The 7,924-nt window shown below is 50.2% G+C and overlaps 1 long non-coding RNA gene across 2 annotated transcripts in view; it reads left to right on the top strand.

Annotated features, from left to right (window-relative positions):
* The first annotated feature begins 301 nt into the window (after positions 1 to 301).
* LOC125089981 (uncharacterized) overlaps positions 302 to 7,924 on the top strand; it is a 38,770-nt gene continuing 31,147 nt past the window's right edge. The window contains exons 1-3 of one of the 2 annotated variants that reach the window (XR_007124119.1): positions 302 to 401; positions 5,720 to 5,772; positions 6,678 to 6,751. This is a non-coding gene — a long non-coding RNA (uncharacterized LOC125089981). Of the gene's footprint in view, positions 402 to 5,719; positions 5,773 to 6,677; positions 7,059 to 7,924 lie in introns of those variants that run through there. The other variant, XR_007124118.1, reaches the window with a different exon arrangement.

Genomic DNA, 7,924 nt, shown 5'->3' on the forward strand with positions numbered 1-7,924 from the left:
AGCGAGGTGCGAGCAGGAAGGGTGCGGAGCTGTGGCGGGCGCCACGGGAAATTGGCCAGGTGCCGGGGGAGTCCGCCTGGAGACTAGACCTGGGAGATCCCGAAAGTACCTTGGCCTAGGTTCTGCCTGCGGTGGCCACTTACCGCCAGCCCATTCTAACTGCGGAGGCTCTGCTCCTGCGCTCCTCGCGAGAACTCCTGCACCAAGAGTCAGGAGCCCAGGCTCCGCCCCCACCCTCGCCGGGGCCCGGATTGGTGGAGCCGCGGCGAGGGGCGTGTCCGGAGAGGGTGTGATAGCCGCAGCGCCTAGGGCGTTCGGGGAGCTGGGGAACCTGGAGCCAAAAGCGGACTTTCGGAGGGGGTACCCGCGGGGCGCAGGAGCGCAGGGACCGGACCAAGCAGGTAAGGTCCCCGGGCCCGACAGCGATGCGCGGGGAAAGCAGGTTGCCTGCCCACCCCCTCCAATGTACCCTGGCCGCCCTGTCGAGGTGGCTCCGGGGCTCGGGAGGGACAGGCACGCAGCAGCAGGGGCCACCTCGGAGTCTGACCCAGAGCAGAGGCGCGGAGAAGGGCGCTTACTGCTGGTTGGGAGTGCTGGAGGCAAGGTGGAGGCTGCAGGGGCTCCAGGGAGAGGCGGGTGAGCACAGAAAGAAGCTCTGGGGTCGAAGCCAGGTGCCGGGGGATGAGAGACCTGTGAGTGGAGGAGGTCCAGAGGCGCCCGCGGGTGCTGTCCCTGGGGCAGCAGGGATCTCCGCACACCCTTCGTCCCTTGGTGGAGAGTCCTGCCCTGATACTGCCATCAGGACCTCACATCTTGGTACCAGTTTTCGGGGTCTGCACAAGTGAGCAGAGTCAGCTGCCCCAGTGGACCCGGGAGGTGGGGGGGAGGGTGTAAGTGCTTTCTGGGCGGCCTTGGTCCTCTCTGTCCTCTCTCACTGTGGAACAGCCTGCCCACCCACCGCCGCCCCTCGCCTCCCCAAAGCGTTGGCGTTTGTGATTTTTTAAAAATTTTTTAAAATTTATTTTCAGCGTAACAGTATTCATTGTTTTTGCACCACACCCAGTGCTCCATGCAATCCGTGCCCTCTCCAATACCCATCACCTGGTTCCCCCAACCTCCCACCTCCCGCCCCTTCGGGCGTTTGTGATTTTGATAGTTGTCATCAAAGGAAATGGCTGGGGTTCATCTCCCATTTCACAGAGGAAGTCCCAAGGCAGACCCATAGAGATAGCTGTTCCTTCCCAGCCTGGAATCAGCTGGAATTCCTTTCCTTTCTCTCTCTCTGAACACCGAAGGGTTAAAAAGGGCAGTGGTGTCTTCAGCCTCTTTTACTGTGGAGAAAACGAAGGTTTCAAAGGTTCCAGAAGGTTCTGAAGTCTGGAGGCACTCTGAACCTTGATATCCACGGTGCATGGAAAATGTTGGTTTGCAGTTTGAACAAAGCCCTTCTCTCACCCAGAGGGTGAAAAGCCAGTGGGGAGGGAAAGATCATTGCTGGGGTCATTCTGGGCACAGAGTTTCCACTTAGTACTGGGCTGTTCCTGGGCACATAATTTCCACTGCGGTCTGTTGATGCTGAGAGATGACTCTGAATTTTGCCTGTGTCTCTGCACATGACAGCCCTCAGGGCTGCCAAAACAAGAGGGGAGGCAGCCCAGCTGAGCTAAGGGACCTACCCTGGCCACCCCCAAGGGATTCCTGAGTTGGGATGGAGGGGGCAGGGGAACAAGTGTTTGGAGAGGGACCCTGCCTTCTGGACTTGAGGATTTCTGATTCTGTCTTGTCAAGAGCAGCCTTCTTGGAGCTGGGCTCCCCCATCACTCCACTGGGACCATTCCCATGGATGTCTGGCCGATGAAGCTCTCCCTTCCATCAGATGCATGACAGGGCTGGCATGCTGGGCCCACAGGACATAGGTACATATGGCTTTAGCAGATGCTGCCCGAGAGCTCCCTGCAGGAGTTAGACCAGGTTGCACCCCCTCAGCCAAGGAGGCTGCAGGTGCTCCCCATCCTCAGCAACACCAGGCACTGACGGGCTCTCTCACTGCAGTGACTCTGGAAGGTCACTTGGAACAAGGGCTCAGACACCAGCCTGGCTTGGGAGCTCCCCTCACCGGGCTGGTGGGAGGCAGCCTTTCCTCCAGCACCGGGAGAGGCAGGGGTGGGAGACTGAGGTGATGTGGGTGTTTGGCCCGCCCCACATGCAGGTGAGATAGAAAATGAAACCTGAGAAAACCTTCCCACTGTCTTTACTTTTCTTCCCTCCTTCCAGGAATGTTTGCTGAGCACCTACAGCACTGGGGCCACCGCTGTGAAGCGAACAGACAAAAATCCCCCCACCCCCACCCCATGGACCTCGTACTACTGAATAGAGAATGATCACAAACAAAACTGAAAAGGATATTATACTCTCTCACATCTCTGGGGTCTTTTCCAGCACTAGGAAGATGCCCAACCCAGAGGGGTGCACTGTGGAAATACTGGTGGCTGCCTCTCATTAGCTCAGTTCCCTTGATGTGCCTTTATCCATTTTGTTTTCTGAAAAAGTGATGTCAGCCTCTTCTTCTTCATGTAGGTCCTCTCCGTGGGGGTGGGCGGGAATAAGTATATAATGGAGGATGTTACAAGGACTGAGTCTACAGATAACAACAATGCAGAGACGGGGACAGTGGGGGCTGGGTGGCTACAATCTCAGATCGAGTGGCCAGGCAAGGTGTCACTGAAAATGTGAACTTGAGTCAAGACCTGAAGGAAATGAGGCAGCCATTTGGGAGAAGAACGTCGAAGACAGATAAAGCAACAAGTGCAAATGCCCTGGGATGGGGACATCCCCAAGCTGGTGATGGAGCTGGGAGGAGGCCACTGTGCCTGGCAGAGACAGAGAGAGGGGAGAGCGCGTGGAGATGACAAGGCAGGGGAGATGAAGTAGGGCCTTGAAGGCATCCTTAGGAGTTTGGCTTTGCTTGGAGTGAGATAACAGGAGTCATGGGAGGTGTTTGAGCAGAGACGTGACACATCTGACTCACCTATTAGCTAGACCACCTGCTGCCCTGAGCCAGGCTGACTAGGCAGCAAGTGCTGAGGATGTGGGAGAGGATGATGGCTGGGACCAGACTCCAAGCAGAGGTGCAGAGAACAGATTGAATACCAGTATATTTGAAGGTAGAACGAACAGAATCTGTTGGTGGTTTGGATACAGGGTGTAAGAGAAAGAAAGGCATGCTGGAAGCGTGGAGTTCCTTGGGACCAGCCTGGTTTGTTGTGGTGGCTGATTGTTGTGGGTTTTAGGTGGGGAATGTGGGGAATTTTTTTTTTTTTTTTTTGAGAAAAGCCAGCATAAAGCACTTTTATTGCAATAATAAAACTTGAAACTCATACATAGTGCGGAGAGGTGGGGGAAGGGGGGTAGGCAGCAATAATTTCTCTCACCAAATCACTACACAGGACAGCAAAGGGGTGATAGGGGGAGGAGGAGAAGCCAGGAAACTCTGGTTATCAGCAGGGGGAGCCAAACATCAAAAACCAGAAGATGCTGAAGCTGTGATGACCAGCATCATTTTCTCAAGAAAACACTCAAGGGTTTGTCATGATGGCTGGGCTTTCATCGGGTGTTAAGTGTCTACAAACAGCACCTTCAATTTAAACTTTTGATTAAAGTTCTTAAAATTTGGGAAGTGGAGCTTGGACAGCTATGAGATTACAAATGTCCTGAATATCCATTCAGGAGCTCAGTTTCTGAGTGTAAAGTTGGAGACCCACTGGGTGGTTGTGTGGGAGGAACTAGAGCCAGGGGGACAGCTGAGCTGACACATGCCCTGTGGGAGGAGAGCACCACGGGAGAGAATGGACATGGGTGCAGCAGAGGTGAAGGAGGAGCAGTCGGCCAGGGGGAGGAGGGCCTGGACAGTGCAGCGATAGAGGTGGGCATAAGGGAGCAGACTGCCAGACGCTGCCCAGGAGGTGGTCAGGTGGCAAGAGGACCGAGAACCACCTGTGTTCAGTAATGCAGATGTCATTGCAGTGTCACCTACAGCGTGGCCATCGTGATCGGAGACCATAGTGGGGTGTTGGGAACAGGAGCCTGCTGGAAAGCACTCAGAGAACAGGAGCCAAACTGGCAAAGTCATTTGAGGAATTTCACTGCAAAGGGCAAGAAACAGAGCAGGGGCTAGAGATGGAAAAGTCGCTTTTTAAACAACATTACTGGGATATAATTCACATCCCATAAAATCTACCCACCCTTTAAAGTTTGCCATTCTGTGATTGCTAGTGTATTTGCATGATTGTGCACCCATCCCACTCTCTAATTCCAGGGGATTTTCACCACCCTAGAGAGAAACCCCATACCCATGAGAGCTCACTGCCCATTCTCCCCTTCCTCAGCCCCTGACCACCACCCATTTGCCTTCAGTTTCTATGGATTTATCTCTTCTGACATTTCATACAAGTGCAGTCCTTTACTATGTGTCTGGCTTCTTCCACTTAGCTTCTATCCAGGTTTGTCCCTGTTGTAGCTAGCATGTATCATATATAATTCCTTTTTTTTTTTGCTGAATAATATCCAGTTGCATATTATATGCAATGTATAAACCACATCCTGTTTATCCATTCATCAGATGATGGGCATCTAGGTTGTGAACACTTTTTGCCTGTTGTGTAAAATGCTGCTAATGGACATTCCTATACAAGGTTTTGTGTGGACATGTTTTTAGTTCTCTGGGGTATATCCAGGACGGGAATTGCTGGGTCACGTGGTAACCTTATGCTTAATACTTTGAGGAACTTCCAAACCATTTTCCAAAGGGGCTGCACTGTTTTACTTTCTCACAAGCAACATATAAAGGTTGGGATTTCTTCCTGGCCTCATGAACACTTGTCATTGCCTTTTATACTTTAGCCATCGGAGTAGAAAAGAAGCAGCACCTCACTGTGGTTTTTTTTTTTTTTTTTTTTTTTTTTTTTTTTTTTTTTTTGGACTAATGATGTTGAGCACCTTCTCATGTGCTTGTTGGGCATCTAAATATCATTTTTGGAGAAATGTCTATTCAAATCCTTTGCCCATTTTGAATTGGATTGTCTCTTTATTATTGAATGGTGAGAGTTCTTTATATATTCTACATATTAGTCCCTTATCAGATACCTGATTTATAATTTTCACCTTTCTTGTGCTTTTTTCATGTTTTAGATGGTGAAGCACCAATTTTTTAATCTTGATGAAGTCCCATTTATCTCTTTTTTTTTTGGTCATTTGTGTTCCAAATCATATCTAAGAAGCCACTACTGAAGAAAGGTCATAAAGAGGTATTCTCATGTTTTCATCTAAGAAATTATTTATTTTGAGTTAACTTTATATATGGCATAAGACACAGGGTTGTCCAACTTCACTTTTTTTGCAACTGGCTATAACCCTGTTTCAAAACCATCTGTTGAAAAGACAATTAATCCCCATGGAATTGTCCCCATACTTTGTTGAAATTTTTAGTATTTTTTACCATGGGAGAAATAACCCCGCTGTGCGTGTTGCTGGGCCACACCCTGCACAGAGCTGGGAATGGTGATGAAGGGGAAGGAGGAGAATGACTGGAGCAGCGGCCTCCAGAGGGAGAGGGCTGCCCAGTGGAGGGGCTGGCATCGTCAAGGTTAAGGTCAAGGTCAGTGTGTAGTATCAGAAGAGATGGGCACAGATGTCAGCAGTGAACTTTCTCTCCTTTCCACAGTGACTCAGCACTGCAGAGAAGCAGAGGACAAGGGCTGGGAGCTGGGAGAAGAGGTGAGCAGCTGTGGAAGTCGGCTCAAAAAATGCAGGACAATGCCCGGAAAATTGCAGCCCCCTCTGAGCTTAGCTATGATGAACTGAAACAGGTGCAGAGGGAGAGAGTGGAGGGATCCAAGGCCTCTGAGGGCTCTCTGTGCTGGGATGTAAGGAGAAAGCTGGTTCTTAGTGGCTGCAGGGAGTAGCCCTCCCTGAGGATGGTCAGCATCATTTCAAGGAGGAGGTCTTTAGTGGTGCAGAGGCCAGCTTGTCCTCTCAAAACAGGAGACAATGCCATTGTCCCTAAATCTAATTAGAGAGGGTGGCGAGGGAGTCACCAGTAAGTCCTCAACTCTCCCAATACCCCATCTGTCTCAGTGGGCTTGGGCTGCCACAACAAATTACCAAAGCCTGGGTACGTAACTAACAATGGGCTTCTACTTAACTTTACAGTGAACATTTATTGCTCACCTACTGGAGGCTGGGATCCCCAGAAGAAGTTGCCAGCATGGTTGGATTCTGATGGGAGCCCTTGCTTGCAGACAGCTGTCCTCCCACTGTGTCCTCAAAGCAGAGAGATAGTGAGTGAGGTCTCTGGTGTCTCTTCTCATAAGGGTATTAATCCCTTCTCGGGAATCCCCACCATGGCCTCATCTACATTGATCACTACCAAAAGGCCCCACCATAAATACCATCACACTGGGGGTTAGGGCTTCAGCATAGGAATTTGGAACACACAAATTTCAGTCCACAACACCACCCAAACTGCTCTTGACCTCCAGGAAGCCTCGATCTGAACTTCACAACAGAGAAGGGACAGAAAAAGGTTCCGGGCCCTTACAGGGAGCTATCCACATCATTGGCAAACCACATGGAAAAGAAAAATCTTTCATCTTTACATTTTCTATCATTCTACCTTACAGAGTTGTCAGACCTGATATGGTAGCCACAGGTCACATGTGGATTGACACATCGGTAGTCAGAATGGAGATGTGCTGTAATTGAAAAACATATACACCAGGTTCCAAAGACTTAATATTTTTAAAAAAGTAAAAGATCTCAATAATCATTTATATCAATTATGTGTTGAAATGATGATATGTTGGGATACTGGGTTAAATTATTATATGAATTTAGTCTGTTTGTTCTTACTTTTAAAAATGTGGTTACTAGAAAATGTAAAATTATATATGTGGCTCACATTTGTGGCTTGTATGGGATTCTGTTGGAGAGATGCTGGAGAGAGGACCCCACATTGAAAATGGCCCCCAGCATGGCAGGCCCTCCTGCCGGGGTCCATGGGCACCTGTGCCACCAGGAGGGATGAGCCTTATAAGTCTGTGTTACAGCAGGGCCTTGTCTCTAAGGAGGTAGGGCCCCTGGGTCAGGCTCGTGAGGACACAGCCTTTTGGGGACACAGCCTGGAGCCCAGTTCAGGGAGCCTTGGACAGTCCCTGGGAGGCAGCCCCGCGGAGCTGGGGACCAGGCTGGTTCTTTTTTGGTTTAGGGACAGGAAAGTAATGCCCATTTTGCAACACTGGAGTTGCCCCAGGAACGAGATTCCACACCTGGATAATCTCGGCTTCCCCTGCTTCCTCTGAGCCATGGTCTCCTTGCCTGGGAAGCCGGTAGGTCCCCAGCACCTGTTACAACTGGTCTTTCTCTTTATTCCTGCTTCGCATGCATGCACGTGTGAGATTGCTGTAAGGTAAATAATGTGTGCGGAGCAGTGTTACTGAACTTCGTACACTCATCCCCATTTACTACTTATTAAAATAGGCCATGATACTGCACAAAGGCAGCTTGACTCCATCCCTGTTGCTCAGGCCTGGGCTGGCTCCCTTCTCTCCTGCTGCCGTAAACCTCAGTGCTATGACTATCTCTATCTTATTTCCACTTGCATTATTTTATTGGAATATTTCCCCTGAAGTGAAATGTGTTGGCTGGAAAGTATATACAGTTGTATGGTTCCTGTGACTTCTTTTCTTCAAGTCACCCTCCCAGCGGAAGGCATCACCATGTACGTTCTCTGGCACCCCATAGTGCACCCACACCTAGTCTTGTGCAGTCCGTGGGGTGTGCTTGTGTGTGCTCCAGGTGTGTGCTCCATGTACATGTGTTCTGTGTGTGCGCACTTATGCATTGACTTCCTCTGGCCCTGCCAGCTCTG

The sequence above is a fragment of the Lutra lutra genome, chromosome 17 (assembly GCF_902655055.1).
Source record: "Lutra lutra chromosome 17, mLutLut1.2, whole genome shotgun sequence".
Classification (NCBI taxonomy): domain Eukaryota; kingdom Metazoa; phylum Chordata; class Mammalia; order Carnivora; family Mustelidae; genus Lutra; species Lutra lutra.